We start from the raw sequence: 16,868 nt of genomic DNA on the forward strand, positions 1-16,868 counted from the left end.
AAAACACAATAAGAACGCCCTAAAGCACCAAAATAATCACGATCGTGCGAGTATATTTTTGAACAATCCACCCCCCCCAAAAAAAATTGGCTAAAGTAGAAGCCGTAGTTCGAAAGAGCAATTTAATTATTCTTCCTGGCTTATATAATAAGAAAAACACATTAAACGGGTAGAAATATCTGATATCTGTTACTTTTTCTTTCGAAATGCGCATTACAATATTCACATTGCGGCAAACATGATAAGAAGTCACATGTAATTTTAAAATTGCATTCTGCATACAATTGTCCGAAAATATATCTTGGTACACGTGTAACTTACAGTGGTATATCTTATCAATCATAATGAAAATGACATGCATTTTAGTTAAAATTAAAAAATCTGTATGGAAAAATGGAAGAACATGAAACAAAAATACATTTCAATAAAGATAACATTGCAGTATATATGCTGAAAATAGTAAACTGTTAGTCGTCCGGGTATATCTGAGAAAATCCAGCTTTATATCTGGTAATTTTTGATTGCTACAATCTAAACACAATCACTAAGTTGAGTTGATTTGTTTTTAATGATGCCAAAAGAGAACATTAAACAATACAAACAACAACAATATTTGGTATATAGCTAACACAGTAAAGCGATAGGACTTATTCTGCTGTAAACCAATAATCAAAAATCAACAAATAAAGTATGATTTCCACACAATTTTAAACCCCCTAATTCACCTCGGCTACATCATTTTGACGAAATCGCTTGATTAGGATTTGCATGTATTTTCATTTGTTTTCAACTTACGATTCAGAGCAAAATTTCTAATGTTGCATGATAATTGTTCAATAAATAGAAGCTACGCATTAACGAATACTAATATGTGGTCTCCTTTGACTTAAACAATTAATGAAGGTTGTGCAACACACAAATTAAACCTGCTGAATGTCCTAGCAGCCATAAAGCTATGCAATGTGAACTTATGTGTATGCAGTTAATATGAACTCCTCCAGACAAATATAGCAATTTCCCAACAATTATGTTATGCGCAATTTAATTCACGAATGTTGGAATTACATTCATTCACCAAATATTGTGGAAAAAATATTAAAGGCAAAGTTTATAAAACTTTGTAACTGACGCTATTGTGAGAACATTGCTTCATAAAAAGTGTCATGGTTCACTGTTACAGTTGATAAATGTAGACGATACTCTCACCTCCTCCAGCTTTGCATTGCACATATTTTATAAGATATTGGTATCAGTCAGATCACTCGAGGACGTAAACAGATGAAACTAACTTTTAACTTGATAAGTATTCATTTTAGGGTCATCGCCGAACGGTTTCATTGCCATGCTAAATTTTGCATCATTCATGATTTGACTGTTCGTAACTGCTTTACGTTATTTTCAAGACCGGCACATTTAAGCTCACTTTTCTCTGCTTCATTCAATGTGGGTTCATCAATGTCTACTCTGAGGTTCTTTTGACGATTGTCCGCTTCCTTTGTATCGACCAACGCATCTACCATTGGGTGTGCTTCGTGTGAATCAATTAACCGCGTGGAAGGTAGACACATTTTCACTTCAACGAACAAATCGCTTTGTTGAAACAGCTTACACCACAGCTCAACCCACTGAGGTTTATCATTATCAACATTTGAAAAGCGCCATCGAATAATTTGCAAGTTACGCAAATATTTCATCGCGGAGACATTTGTAACGAAAATTTCGAACTGCTGAAGCGATACTGAATCGATACCCGATGGATTGGCTAGAACCAGTTTCATCAACTCGAATTCTACGATCTGTTTGCTCAGATTTACGTATTCGGCCAGATTTAAATCACATTTGTAAATTTCGAGGGACATATTTCTTCCAGTGAAAAGAGACTTTAAACAAGGAACTAAATTCGTAATGGCGCAGCGATTGAATTTGATGATAGTGAACATTGCCCTGTCTTTCCAAATTAAATCAATTTCACCCTTTTCTGAGCTTCCACCCTCCTTACCGATACCTTCTTCCGCGTTTTGTTGGTATGGTAGAACCTCGATTACATCTCTTCGAGTATTCATTACCGACTGGTCATATGTCATTTGGCGTTGTAGCACAACAGATATTGTCTTCCGCCGTGGGAAGCACTTTATTGAATGTTCTAATAGTTCACAGATAGCCTCATTCGCAATTGCTGGAAAGCTGTGAATCGAAAACTCTTCAATGATGCGCTCACATTCTGTTGTTTTAATGACTGAAAAAAGTGTCTTCACATGTTTTTTGGTTAGTAAGCGTTCCAAACATGAATTTTCGTCCTTGCAGAAAATTGTAAGTAACATTACTGATGATGGAAATCTTAAACACATTTCTTGAAATATCTCTCTGAACAATTTAATTTCACAAAGACGCGATAAAGAGATGTCTATGTCCAGTTTCTTTTGACTGCTACATTTGGAATGAGCAATAATTTTCTGACAAAGCTTTACATTTTCTGCATTTAAAATGCCGGTGATTGTGTTCTTCTTGGTGAAGACACTGGCAGCATAATGCACCAGGGTTTGGGGTGCTTGTGTTGCGTTCAGACAGTCGTAAACAACGTTTAAGCTACACACCTGACCCAACTCTCCAAGGCATTCGAATGCTGTATCGCACTTTTCCCTGAGTATTCCAAATAGGAGCCGAAGCCCAAGGGGAGCATTATTATAACGATACGATGACATAACATTTTTGAACTTGGATCCAAGCATTTCCTTGAATTTTTCTTTTTTATACAACGAAGCAAGATATTTCGCAACAAAAAACTCCTTAAATATATTGTGTTTCACTTGAAATTTCAAATTTTTCTCTGATGTCATTCCGAGTTTGGTCGACGAACATCTACACAGAATCCCTATATCTTTGATATCAGGATTTTCTCCTAATCTTAAATCGCTTTCACTCAAGCTGTATTCCTCGAAAGAGCAGAATTTTGTTAACAACATACCAATGTGCTGTAATTGCTTTTCGATGTTGTCTTCTGATGTCTCACAATTTGTTACATTTGTCGTTATATACCTTCTCACAATAACTTCGGTGATTTGTTCACAAACTCTCCTTATTTGGCTCGGCTGTACGCCATCTTTAATCATTACGTCACAGAGAAGCATTGTTAGGAGTGGACACTTCATCAACTCAAACAAAACAATTTTGTCGCTAGAACATTCAATATCACTTAGAAACTTCATGGTTTTACTTTCCTGATTTGTAGATTTAAAGTGATTACGTACATATGCCTTTATGGCGTCTTCTGAGAAACCAGTGAGTGACAGTTTTCTGTCAAATTGTACAGAAATTTCGTCCATACCCATTCCTCGACTTGTTACCATTACCTTACAAGATCTTAATAGCCAACCTCTCACAATCTTAACTATTTCCTTCTCCTCAACATCAGGTTGTCTCATTATGTCATCCCAACCATCAACAACAATAGCTACCTTCTCTTGATTTTTTTGAACATATTCCTTCAAATATTTCCTATCTACCCTCGTATCTTCTGAAAACCACGCATCAAACATAGAATCAACCAAACTTCCTTTTAGTTCGTGTGGCCGAAGAAAGAAAAGAAGTTTGAAGTGCTTTAGGTAGCCAGCCTCACCTTTTGCCCAATCATACGCTAGCATCGAGCAGAAAGTGGATTTACCATATCCAGGGTCACCTTGAACTAGTATCCTTCTTGGATCTTCACCTTCTTCGTTGCCAATGAATAGCTTCTCTCTCTGGAAGGGTTGATTTTCTCCGACTCTTTCAAGTTGCAGTTCAACTGGCGTGTATATACTGTTACGATGAAGACCTGTCTCACACCACGGCAACGGGTCCATGACAGCACATTTGCTAACATAAATTTCACGTAGCTCTCTCTCGCAGTGATTTGCAGCGTTGACAGTAGAATCTAATAAAACCAATTGGAATGGAATAAATGAAGGCACATTTCAAAACCTCACGCAGTAAAAGCGTGCACAAAGGTTACGGTGTGAATAAATTGCGGCTATTTCAACCATACTTTCAGCTAACTGGCTATAATATGGTTTCTATGAATAAGCACAAAATGTGCTATGAGTAAGGATCGTTTTCACTCTTCTGACAAATGTTTCTTTCGCTCCCTCCAGAACTATTTTAGCAAAATAAAATAACTTTCCAACCAGGGAGAAACAGAATTTCGTTATTCTTTAAGGGCACGAGCACAATAAACGGCACTCAGCCGTGGGAGAAAATGGAAGGGGAATGAAAATGATTATGTGTAGAGCTACTTGACTACTTTGGTGACCAGCACACTGTAAAAAAAGCGGACGCTAGACGCGTCTTTACGCGTTCAAAATGTACATGTCGGTGTTCAAATTTGAACGGCTAGTGTTCATATTGTTAACACTAGTGTTCATATTATTAACAATGATGTTCTAAACCTGAACACGTAGTGTTAACAGCCATCTCCTTATAGTGTTCAAAAACTCAGCATGACAGAAATTTTACAATACAGTGAAACTATTGACAATCTTTAGTGTTTTTCACTTTACTGTGGCTATATTAAATTTACTACTGCCTCGCTGTCCGGCAAACGTACACGGATTTTGATGTAACGAATTTCCCACTAAGTGAAAAATATCTCCGGTCTAAAATTGCTGAAAGCATGCTTTTTCTAAAAAAGGAAGTATACAAAATAATTTTACACGTTTATTACGGGTTGAAATTTTGAAATTTTGAAAAGAAAATCAGATAAGCACCATGAACGTTGTTATTTTAACATCGGCGTGCAATAGGCGTTCTACTCCTTAACACTTTGTGTTCAAGTTTGGTGCCTTTTCTTATCCCATCATGCATCAAAACGGAAGTTGCGACATTTTTCTTGTAAACGCACGCTGAAGTCATGATCGTGTGGAAGCAAGACCAGAACGGGTAGGTTTCTCTCCAAAATTTTAAAATGTGTTACATTTTGAAGCATCTGTATTTTTATCCTTTGAAATTAATTGCATTGTACCTTGGAATAGCTAAAATACGCGAAGAAACCTGTTTTCTTTCAGTGGCTGGTATACCATACAGTAGTTGAGAATAGGCAACGGTACTTTGGGCCATCATCGCCTATCGATCGCAATCGGGTCAAGGGTCATCGCAATAGAACTGTGAGGATAACCCTTGACCCGAGTGCAATCGATACGCCATGCAAAGTAACACTACGTAATCACGGCTAACACATACATGTCTTTCAGTAGGCACAATTGCATGTAAAACATCAGTTAAACTTCGCAGAGTATACACTATATTGTTTCAGGATATGAGAGTGGGCTTTTTTACCTTTCACCAGTTGATGACAAGAAGAAGCCAATATTTTGTAACAGTTTTTGAAAAGAGGCACTGTATGGGAGTTCTCCCCTTTTCCTTAACCTAATCAGCCCTCTTGTCATTCATTTAAAGTCTCATCTCGCTATATCACCTATTGTTGCATCATTTTCAGATATGAAAAGTTGGATTTAACTGGAAATCGAAGAGTTGATACAGAAGCTGGTGGTACAGAAATTGAAGAAGATGAGTGTATAGGTAGCTATCTGGAAACAAGCTTGAGAACCTCAGTTCATCCCTATAGACTCAAACTTTCAAGGGTCAGTAACTGAATTTTGATAAGTTTTTGTATTTTTGTTCTTAATTAATCTAAGCTTTGGTAGCACGCTATGATCAACTAAATGTTGCTAGAGAATAAGCTTTCACAGACATGTAGTCTCACTTATCAGATGCAAGGTTGGAATGAACAATTAAAGCTGAAAGTGACAGAAAATTTGTATCTCAAAACTTACCGCCTGTTATAGCTTTGATATTTGCTACACACGTTCTTAGAGATGATCTTAATTGATAAGTTCAAATTATATGAAACCTTCAATTGTATATTTTTGCAGCTTTTTACCATTTTTGGTCAGATAATTTTTAAGTGAGCTGTCGCAGATTCTCTACATAACACAACGAGCACTTTCGACCGCTAGGTCGCTTGTTGTATTCCTATATTGGTGAGAAATGGCTAGTATTTTGTTTGTTGCCATCGGTTTCAGGCGGCACTTTCCTTTCACATGCCAATTTCAGTAAGGACTGAGATTCCAAGGTTCAACATCAAATGCTTGTTGATACACAGAACAAAACTAATGAAACAAAGTCAAAATTAGGTAATATGTTTTTAATTTCTGAGAAGTAGATTTTTGAAATGTAACTGATTTATTGCAGGTTTTTTTTAAAGATATTACAAACAAACAAACTTTTGTTTATGAAGGACATTTTTGGACAAGGAAATAGGTTTTACACTGCCAAGGACGCACTCTCCCCACTTTGTTCATGTTGTGCCTTACTGTGACATTTCGACAACTTGACATGTTGTGTTTACTTTAGTGTCGACAACTATGTATCATGTGCATTAGGGAAGCCTTGACTATACTTTTTAAAAAATTCCCATTGTTTATACAGGAGGCAATGTCTTTAAGAAACTGTCTTACATCAGTGGATTATTCATTTCATATATACGTGTTTCAACACAATAAGTAAGCCAAATTTTGAGCTTTTTCAAAAGATTTTTTGTGCGTTTTTAACAAGTGTGAACATAAAACGTAATTTAAGTAAAACCTGCTTTGTCATTACTTTGTTCGTATTATTTAAAACAATCTACAGGGTTTATGAGAATTTTCTTCTGTTTATGTTTTCGATAGGAAGGTGTTAACATCGTTGGCGTTTGCCTCTGACAAACTTTACAACGTAGCTATATTTATTATCCCATTTTATACTAAATTATTGTATTTTACTCAAGGAATTTATGTGTAATTTGAGAATAAAAATAATTTTACTGCATATCAGTGGTATGTTTTGTTATTTCAAGGCTTTAACACCCCCTGAACGCCCAAAATTAAAGGTGTTCAACGAGTGCATATCATGTGTTCTATCCTTTAACACATTTATCGTTGAACGGCGTCCATGCGTTCAAAAAGTGTTACAGCCCTTTGAACGCGTAAATGCGTTCAATTTTTTGAACACATTTCATGTGCAACGTGTGTTCAGATATGGAACACATGGTGTTCAATATAATGTCTGATGAACACACAGTGTTCAAATTCTGCACACGTGTGTTCAAAAATTGAACGTTGATTGAACACGTAAGTGTTAAATTTCTGAACGTCTAGACGCGTTCAAAAAGTGTTACAAAAAGGCGTTTAATTGGTGTTCTATCCTTGAACACTTCACTTTACAGTGCAGCTGGCAGTGAAGGGACCTCTAATTGTTTTCCTCAAGGCAAATCGGTCACAGAATATTGAAACATTGTAAACATTGCCTGTATGTGAAACATGCCCTACATCATTGACAAATAAATCGTTCATTTTCATGTAACCTCCTCATGAACGTTTTACTTCTTAATGATTTTAATCCACTTGTTTAATTATAAAGTATGTATCAGGAAATTGATGCTTGTGCTTTAATTACTCACAGTCCTTAAAACGTTTGCGAGAAATTTGACGCACCTGAAGGGCAATGATCACACGTGTATTCATGTCTTGATTCAGACGAGATTCATATATCTGTCTTTCGCTTTGAGAAGTGACATTTTCAGATGGGATGACCTCTGTTCTAACTTTCTTCGGGCTTGGCAGTTCATCGCCACTCTCTCCAGTACAGCCCCCTTTTGACTGCCTGTATGTGTTTCTGAAAAACAGATTGAAAGCAATCAAACATACGATATTCTTTAACTGACACTCTGCCATGCTGAACCATTGCAATTGTCGACCTGTTCGTGGATCAAAGTTAGGTGAATTGTAATTCAAATGTACAAAAACCGACAATTTCAATTTACAAAAAGGAAGGAGCACTTTACAATGCTCATAAAGAAATAATATCAAGGTATTAAACTGCCCGGTTTGACTTAATATGAATGTCTGACTTGGCCAAATTATTGACCAGCCATATACGTAGCGCTTTTCTGGTTTCATTGCTTTTGACTTATCATATATAACAAAATCCCCGCCTATTTTTTTTGCAACATTCTGGTCATAGCATTATGGTTAGGATTGTAGATACATATCGCCTTTTTTGATTTCTAGAAGTGTTGTCTTTGACTACTTTAGGTATTTCCGAACTTTGAGTAACATTGAATGTACGAACGTGATGAGATCAGCTTACTCTAATAAGATAGTATTATAGTTTCTGTGAAATATTTCTCTTATTTCTCATATAATACGGGATATAACAGTCATTTCAACAGATATGAAGGCCTCGTGAGGTGGCTGCTCTAATGTATTTAAAATATAAATATACACAAGAATTTTAAATACCTTCGGCCAGTTGTTCTGAGAAAAAGTCTTTATAGACATTGTAAACAAGGTCCTTGCGAGGTATTTCTTTGAGAACACGAAAAACTGTAGGCTTTATATCATCTGGCGGTATATGTTCAGATATCAAGTCAACGATATCAACGGAACAGTTTGCTTCCTCCAATATCCCTTTCGGTATCTTTTCTCGTAATTCCACTTTCGCTCTTTTAACTTGATTTTTTGTTAATTCATCAAAAATTTTGATCAGTTTCTCCCGACACGGTTTCAATGAATGAGCCATTGACGGTTATTAAGGGAAACCTGCAAAAGTGCAGAAATAATATTATTTAATACGGAGAAAAATATTAGCGGATGACGAAGTAAAACAAAACTTAAGCTGCGACTTCAAAATGAAAAGTTTATCCTATGCAGAGAGTGTAAAATACAGTTGCTGAAAGTTTAGTCGCTTTTTTCATACGAGGATGCTCCGTAACGTCTTCCAACCTGGCGATATAACTATACCATTCACCATGGGCATGGTGACCATAAGTTCGTTTGCATAAAAAGGAAAACAAAAACCAAAAACAAACAAAAGCCAATTCGTAGTGCAAATATTGTCATAAATATTGAGCTTTGGCGACAAAATGTAACATTTGAAAACAATAACATGCTTGGAATGCATAGCGAGCAGCGTCAAAAACTGTCAACTCTTTGAGTAAGAAATGAAAATGTGTAATATTTTCATTGTTAATAACACCTTCCCTAGAACTAGGGAGCATCAATGTCACCCCTGTCCTTATTAGGGACTGGTCAGTTTCTTCGGCCTTGGGGGGGGGGGCGGTGGATTCATGGGGGTCACTCTGTTTTTGAAATGCCCAATGGCGGGGAGGTCAGTGTGTTTTTTAATTTCGACATGGCTCATACTTGCAAAAATTTCATCATTCAATTTCGGGAGCGTAACTTTAATAATAATAAGACATATTTTTCAGGGTCCCGTCGTAGTGCAAAACTTTAATATATTAGACATATATATATCTGAGATACCTGTATGTTAAAAATTTATCGGCGCACCCTTCGGGCGCATTTACTTAAATATCAAACAATATTTTTCAGCTTGCCCTTCAGCTGCATGACTTTCATATATCAGATATATATATATATATATATATATATATTATATATATATATATATATATATATATATATATATATATCAGAGATATCATGATGTTTAATTCGGCGCACCCTATATATATATATATATATATATATATATATATATATATATATATATATATATCAGAGATATATGTCAGATATATCTTGATGTCTGTAAATTGAAAGTCTGTTTTACAAAGTATACTAATCATTATGAAATCTGCAGTTCATTTGAAAAGCATGACAAGTTCCTGATACTTTTCTGTTTCTTCTATGAGAATTCACTAATATTTCACAATCACATTTTTCTTACAACAGTCCTGGACATCTGCTTTTGCATAAAAAGAGTGGAGTACATTCACAGCTCATTCAAAATACTGTATTTAAACTTTTAGAATTGACACACTTAAGTTCCTATCTTACAACTGACATGACAACAATTTCACTAAAACACAGAATGGCTGAATGTTTAAATTATATCACAGACAAACATAGACAGACTGGTAACGCGGCATGCCTTTTGTTCCATGGTCGTCTCGGTAGACTATTGGCTTTTCATATTAAAATGAGCTACAAGGTGTTAAACCTTTTGGAGGCTTTGTTTGTGGTTGATAATTGCACGAGATTATGCGAAAAATATACGACGAGATGGCATCGTACTGCCAGTCGCGTAGCAACCATACTTTGTGAGCTCTCAGGCCAGAAACAATGCTTCACGCCAATCAAAACATAACACGCCAGCAGTTTCATAAACATGTCTTTCCTTGACGCACGTGTAAAAGACGGTATGACTTACCGTAAACCATTGAGTAAAACCAGACAGTATCGATAAAAGACTTTCAAATTTGGTTCAAACACACTCATTATATATTCATAAAAATATGAGAGGAATTTTTAAAACGGTAAAACTCACTTTCCTGAAGCTCAAAACACTCCCGTTTTCGCCAGCACGTCCATTCCGCTCAGCACCACACGACAACAACAACACAAACTTTGTCGAACATACTTTCGCTTAACAATTGGTGAAAATCCGAAAATTACCGAAGGATGCATGGTCGGCACTCTTCGGAAAAGAGAGCCGAGAGCTTCGTGAGGTGAGGCAAACACGGATTGTTTACGTAACCGCTTCACGCCTTAAACAGTAGCCGTTGCGATATATATATATATATATATATATATATATATATATATATATATATATATATATATATATATATATATATACAAATATATATATATATATATATATATATATATATATATATATATATATATATATATATATATATACGCACAAACTGAATTATTCAATTTATATTCCAACTTTTTTTACCGGTGTCGCGTGCAGGGGGGGGGGGGAAGCGTGTCACCTGTTTTTCGAAAGTTGGAATGGTGGGGGGGGGGGGGGGTCAGCCACTTTTTGACGTCGGAAAAAAATAATTCACCAGCCTCCCCCTGGGCCGATGAAACTGACCAGTCCCTTACTGCACATATTTCCGTGCACTTTAACTTATGGACTGAAAATGAGGTAACTATAATTATGATATTACTCAACACATTACATAATTAGCTGTAATTTCTGGCATTGCAGATAGCTAGATTGAACGGGCATGCATTAATGCTGGGAATATTGACATTTGCAACTAGAATACTTTTTGCCAGTATTCAATACCTTAAATCTATAATTAACCATCTGAAAACTATATTAAAATTCCACTGCAATAAAGAATAAATGTAAATTGAAGTGAATGGGAAATATGTTAGTGTACAGTGGATTTTGCAAGTTTAGTAATCAAACAACCACCACGGCAGACTTTAATTTGGACGTTCGGTACTCTACATTAGATTACCACATCTTGGAACTGATATGGCAGTTAGTGAAGTTATAAATTGTAAAATACTGTAGTGCCTGACAAACTCATTTTAAAGCCTCAGAAGAATAGTCTGATAAATTTGTTTAACATTGTGAATCTGCTTTGCCACAAATAAGTGATTACTACATATGATAAACTTTAACCTCCAAGAGCAAGATTATCGTAGTTGAGTTCAAATAAATATGCAAATGAGCCCTAAATTAACTTGACACTGTTCAGTGTTTCATAGCACAATTAAATATTTATCAGATCAATATCTGTAGCATGTTTCACCAAATTTGGTGCCGTAATTTCAGAATTATATACCTAATTACAAAGTTTATTAAATATGCAAATGAACCCTTAATTAACTTCACACTACTAAATGCTTTACAACACAGTTAGATATCTGTCGGATCAGTATATGCAGCAGTTTTCATCACATTTGATGCAGTTATTTCGGAGTTATATGACTAATTATAAAACTTCATGAAATATGCAAATGAGCTATTTATTAACTTGACACTGCTCAATGCTTCTCAGTACAATTGAATATTTATTAGATCAACATCTGTAGCAAGTTTCATCAAATTTAATGCTGTAATTTTGGAGTAATATCACGAATTACAAAGTTTATTAAATATGCAAATGAACCCTTAATTAACTCCACACAACTAAATGCTTTACACCACAATTAGATATCTGTCGGATCAGTATCTGCAGCAGATTTTATCACATATGGTGCAGTTATATCGGAGTTATATGACTAATTACAAAACTTCATAAAATATGCAAATGAGCTATTTATTAACTTGACACTGCCAAATGCTTGTCAGTACAATTAGATATTTATCAGATCAATATCTGTACCAGATTTCACTGACTTGGGTGCCGTAATTTCAGAGTTATATACCTAATTACAAAGTTCATTAAATATGCAAATGAACCCTTAATTAACTTCACACTACTAAATGCTTTACACCACAGTTAGATATCAGTTGGATCAGTATCTGCAGCATATTTCATCACATTTGGTGCAGTTATATCGGAGTTATATGACTAATTACAAAACTTCATAAAATATGCAAATGAGCTATTTATTAACTTTACACTGCCATATATATATATATATATATATATATATATATATATATATATATATATATATATATATATATATATATATCAGATCAATATTTGTTGCAAGTATCATCAAGTTTGGGTGCAAGAATTTCAGAGTTATCTCACTAATAACAAAAGTTCATTAAATATGCAAATGAGAAGATAATTGACATGACACTCACAGTATCATGATAATGTTCTGAGATTGTCATCTGTGAAAAGTTTCATGAAATTTTGTGCAGTATTTCTTGATATATGTCTACACTGTCATTGCCGTCTCCATAGGGAAACCATTGTACGAAAAAAAAACGATATTGCATAAATTCATTAATATGCAAGCCACACTAACCAAAATTTAATCAGTTCTTGCAAGTAGAATATGGTACCTGTGTACCAAATCTGACTTGAATCCGTTCAGGCGTTTTTGAGTTATCGTATAAACAGACAGACACACACACACACACACGGACAGACAGACAGACATCGCTATGACATTAGGCCACGTGTTTACACACGTGAGCTAACCAGTGCTTTCTTTACCTTATTTGATAGTAGATGGGCCCTTCAACTTCTATTAGTGCAAGATGCGAGGTATAATGATATTCAAATATGCAGATTACATTAATGAGCATTGTTTCGGTATTAAAATTCTATGCTAATGACCCTTAATCAATGTGGAATATTCATGTACCTCGAATCTTGCATTGTATATTCAACTTGTGACCACACTCACTTCCATCCAGTATGCTTCGAGACACTGAATGATATACAAGACCGTGTCTTAAATAATATCCCATCGATGAAATTAGTTTCCAAAGACAGTGACTTTGTTCACTTCCTTTTACTACTTCCATAAATGCACAGCAGCCAGTGTCTATTCAGTCTATTAAACATATACCACTGTTAAAATGGCGGTTTTCCCGGAAATGTGTTTGCCCTTTGACCTGAATTGAAAAAAGATGACCCCCACTTGAGGCGCGTACAAAACGAAAGTAGTTTGCCAGCTGCTATGCTGCTGCAATTTACTATAATACTTTATTTTGGTAGTTTTATTATTCGATATTCCAATCGCAAACACACAGAATGTATATCAAAAACCCCACTAATCCTGCCTATTCAGTGTGAATTCCGTAAAGGAGTTTGCATGTCTGACACGTACCACTCACTGACATATATTCTCGACTTTGGCGTCGCGCCACAATCTGCCTTCCGTGAATCACGTGACTAAACTCTTTGGCATATTTAGGACACACACAGCCCTGACAAAGTAGGGGATTTTTAACCCTGAACAGAAAATCAAGGTATGTAAATACTTACGTATTCATGTATTCAATGATTACTTGGAAAATAACATACAATATATGGCTCGTCTGCGGAAGGGCTGCGCTGATTTGCTTATTGATTATCCATTGGAAACCAGAGAGGCTGAAAGGCGGAAGTAGGTATATGGCTAATATACAGATTGACTGTTTAAGTGCCTCAAAGAACATGCAGACATACCACAAGTCTATGGATATTGTGTACAGAGTACCCCCAAAGACTACTGTGGTATAGACGTATTCGGCTATCCAATATTGCTATGGTTATATCAAACACAGTATACACACTCAAAACAATAAAAACATACTGAATTTGTGTTTTACAGCGGATTATTGTACAGGAATGTCACAAGTTTTCAACCCCCTCCCCAAAATGCCTCGTGTATTTTGTATCCATCGGCGACGAAAATATAGGTCAGAGTGTAGCCTGCAATAGGGTTCTATGAGTAACATACCCTGCGTATACCTTACGGCTGAGTAGCGTATGTTTTTTTTACCCTAGCACGCACTGCATCATGGGACCGATCAAAGAACTATACAATTACTACCCACGACCTAATATTCGACTATTTACCCTGTGCAACCTGTGTCAACCTTAAAAATATGCAAATTGGTTTCGAACGTGAAAATCTGCACATCATTTACATGACAATACGGTAACACTGCCTTTCAAGAAAAGTTTTTGCATTTTCTTCATGACTTGCTTACAAAAATATCTTGCTCATCCAACATGAGTGTTTCATGAATGTACCATCTCGTCATACAAATTGAAAAAATATACAATTTTATAAATATTTAAGTAGTATTTTTTCGATGTAAGTTATTTGCATTCCTCGATTTGAGTATAACGTAATGCTTTATTTTCATTTTATGGAATCTCTCATGACACTCATCATGATGAATGTCACACTCTTTCTCATTTTTACACAATTTGTTTCATCCAGAATGCTACAATATGGATGGATTATGGCCTTCTGTTAACTTTAGGATGGCAATTAAACGTATATTTGAGTGCAAATTACTGATGTCCAATCGTATCATGGGAAGTGATGGATTCACTTTTCATGCCAAACTGCACAAAGCTAGCAATTATATAGACTATGCAAAATATTACTTGTCCATCAAAACAAAATGATTTTGTTTTTATTCCGGAATAAAGAGGGCGCGTAATCTTCTACAGACTCAGTATGCCCAAGAGATCACTTAATGGCGCAACCCATATGTACAAACGCATGTATGGAAATACATATTTTTCTATGTGCGTTTATGTATGTGGTTTTCTTTGCACTGTGTTCCATTCAAATTCATGGCTTCATACTTAGGTTCCAACACAAGAAATTGACCTTTTTAAGCTAACAATTCTCTAGTGGTTAATAAGCTCAGAACCCCCGTAAATTATATATTTTCGGAAAGCCTAGATATAGGGAAACATTTTGGTTACCATACTGTTACCATTGTTTCCATAACTATCACGTGACAGGTAATTTGCATAACCTTTCAAAAATCGGTTTTCCCTATTTTTTGGTTCAATGCTTTGAGGTATGTGACTGAAATTGTGTGAGTGCAAGCTGTCATAAGGATCTTCCAAAGTGTGTCTCAATATTTTTTAAACCTTCTAAAACGATTTTTATGCCAGAAACACTTCCAGAGCGGTAACTTTAATGCTACTTGATTTCTTAAAAATTGTGCTCCAAAATATCTAAGCAAACAAATCTGAGACACTCTTTGGAAGAGCATTGTGACAGCTTGCATTCCAGAAAGTTTGAGTCAGATATTTTGAAGTATTGAGACAAAACATAGGGAAATTCGATTTTTGAAAGATCATGCAAATTACCTTTCACGTGATAGTTATGTACACTGTACTAAAAGGCTAATTTAACTGGGTACGCAAAGTGCTCGGCAAAGTATGTAAAATGAATACGTTTGAACTCATAAGACCTCATACACCACTTTTCACATTGAAATATTTTTCACACCTTTTACTAGTGGGGAGCAGGAGACATAAGTACCACTTTGATGATAATTGAAAAGTGAAGAAAAAATGTTAATATTTATCATAGTTTTTTGAAGCTTTGACACACTAGCATAGGGTCACATTTTTAATTACTTTATCCACTCTAAAAGGTAATAATATTCCAAGGTTTACACAGGTGTAAGATGTAGGGAAAAGGAGAGTATATACCCATGATAAATACACCAGGTGGATGGTGTTAACACAAAGACGTAATTGCATCCTACAATATTAACACTTGTACCTTTATAAACAGAGAAGTAAATTAGGCCAAAGATAGAAATTTTCTCCTCATATTTTGACCTGGACAAATGTTGGTTTAATTTACACATGTGTTAGTATCCAAAATTAGCTACTTTCACCGATATAAAACAGGGGTCTAAATTTTGGCAAATGTGGTCATTGGGTGCTCATATTTTGACCTGGACAAAGGCTGTCTGAATTGACACATTTGTCAGTACTGTAAAAGTAGCTTCTTTTACCGATATAAAACAGGGGTCTAAATTTTGGCAAATGTGGTCATTGGGCGCTCATATTTTGACCTGGACAAATGTTGTTTGAATTGACACATTTGTCAGTACTGTAAAAGTAGCTTCTTTCACCCATATTTAACAGGGTCTAAATTTTGGCAAATGTGGTCATTGGGTGCTCATATTTTGACCTGGACAAATGTTGTTTGAATTGACACATTTGTCAGTACTGTAAAAGTAGCTTCTTTCACCCATATTTAACAGGGGTCTAAATTTTGGCAAAAGTGGTCATTGGGCTCTCATATTTCAACCTGGACAAATGTTGTTTGAATTGACACATTTGTCAGTACTGTAAAAGTAGCTTCTTTCACCCATATTTGACAGGGGTCTAAATTTTGGCAAATGTGGTCATTGGGTGCTCATATTTTGACCTGGACAAATGTTGTTTGAATTGACACATTTGTCAGTACTGTAAAAGTAGCTTCTTTCACCCATATTTAACAGGGGTCTAAATTTGGCAGATGTGGTCATTGGGCGCTCATATTTCAACCTGGACAAATGACGTTTGAATTGACACATTTGTCAGTACTGTAAAAGTAGCTTCTTTCACCCATATTTAACAGGGGTCTAAATTTTGGCAAATGTGG

At 35.5% G+C, this 16,868-nt stretch overlaps 1 protein-coding gene and 1 long non-coding RNA gene across 3 annotated transcripts in view; one reads left to right on the plus strand and one right to left on the minus strand.

Annotated features, from left to right (window-relative positions):
* Positions 1-869: 869 nt before the first annotated feature.
* LOC139116003 (uncharacterized) lies at positions 870-13,294 on the minus strand. The gene is made up of 4 exons (XR_011548213.1): positions 13,155-13,294; positions 8,310-8,609; positions 7,503-7,683; positions 870-3,910 (listed from the first exon to the last, which is right to left on the minus strand). It is a non-coding gene; the product is annotated as an uncharacterized lncRNA (long non-coding RNA).
* Positions 13,295-13,616: 322 nt separating this feature from the next.
* Positions 13,617-16,868, plus strand: part of LOC139116004 (uncharacterized) — a 51,484-nt gene continuing 48,232 nt past the window's right edge. For both annotated transcript variants that reach the window (XR_011548214.1, XM_070678493.1), the window contains exon 1: positions 13,617-13,722. The gene's annotated coding sequence lies outside the window, so the exon portion shown is untranslated. The remainder of the gene's footprint in view (positions 13,723-16,868) is intronic.

The sequence above is a fragment of the Ptychodera flava genome, chromosome 17 (genome assembly GCF_041260155.1).
Source record: "Ptychodera flava strain L36383 chromosome 17, AS_Pfla_20210202, whole genome shotgun sequence".
NCBI classification, from domain to species: domain Eukaryota; kingdom Metazoa; phylum Hemichordata; class Enteropneusta; family Ptychoderidae; genus Ptychodera; species Ptychodera flava.